The sequence below is a fragment of the Benincasa hispida genome, chromosome 1 (assembly GCF_009727055.1).
Source record: "Benincasa hispida cultivar B227 chromosome 1, ASM972705v1, whole genome shotgun sequence".
In the NCBI taxonomy this organism is placed as follows: domain Eukaryota; kingdom Viridiplantae; phylum Streptophyta; class Magnoliopsida; order Cucurbitales; family Cucurbitaceae; genus Benincasa; species Benincasa hispida.
Window position 1 is genome coordinate 33475172 of NC_052349.1, and position 999 is coordinate 33476170.

Sequence of the window (999 nt, forward strand, 5' to 3'; positions counted from 1 at the left end):
TTGGAGAGTCACTGTCGTGGGCGCCAGTTGCCCCACATTCAACTGTTTAAAAATTGAAAGGGGCATTAAGTTGATACTGGCCCCGAGATTGCAAAGTGCTTGACCTATATATATCCCACCAATTGAGCAGGGTATTATGAAACTTCCAGGGTCACGCATTTTCGATGGAATTATGGTGTTTGACTTCTGCGTTAACACCACCATTGCGAACTTTCCTGTCCTCTTTTTCTTCGTCACCATGTCCTTAAAAAACTTAGCGTATTTTGGCATTTGTTCAATCGCCTCAGTGAAAGGGATGTTGATATGTAGCTGTTTTCACATGTCCATGAAGTGATGGTACTGCACTTTATCATTTTTCTTCTTCTTAAGTCTCTGAGGGAATGGTGGCAGCTGTACTTTCATGGTTCCCTGTTCCATAGGCTTAAAAGTGGACGCAATTTCTGGTTCAATCGTCTCATTTTCTTCTGGTTCATCTTGTGTCAACAGGGTCTGGGATTTCATTGCAACTGGATTAGTCCTACTTGGCTCTGTCTTTTTTTTCGCTACTGTCTTTCCACTTTGCAAAGTCACAACTTGACATTGCTCCTTTCCCGTATTCCCCGGGTTGTGAGGGAGCTCAATTGAACTCGGCAACGTCCCTTGCGATCTATTCTTCAGCTCGCCTGCAATCTGTCCTATTTGAATTTTGAGATTGTGGATTGAAGTCACTTGATTATGGAGTACTGTTTCTTTCTTCTCAATATACTTCTTTGATAGGCTCTCCAGAGATGAAGACGGCGGCGCGTGTAAGCTGCTAGCTTGATTTTGCGATTGACCCTTTGTTCGCCGTAAAAATCCTGGCAGCCCTTCTTTTTGTGCCATTGGTTGATAACTTTGTTGTTGATTTTTCCACGCGAAGTTGGGGTGGTTTCTCCACCTGGGGTTGTAAGTGTTGGAGAAAGGATTATTCTTTATGAAGTATACAAATTGTGGATTCCTCGAACATTCTTCCATCGGATG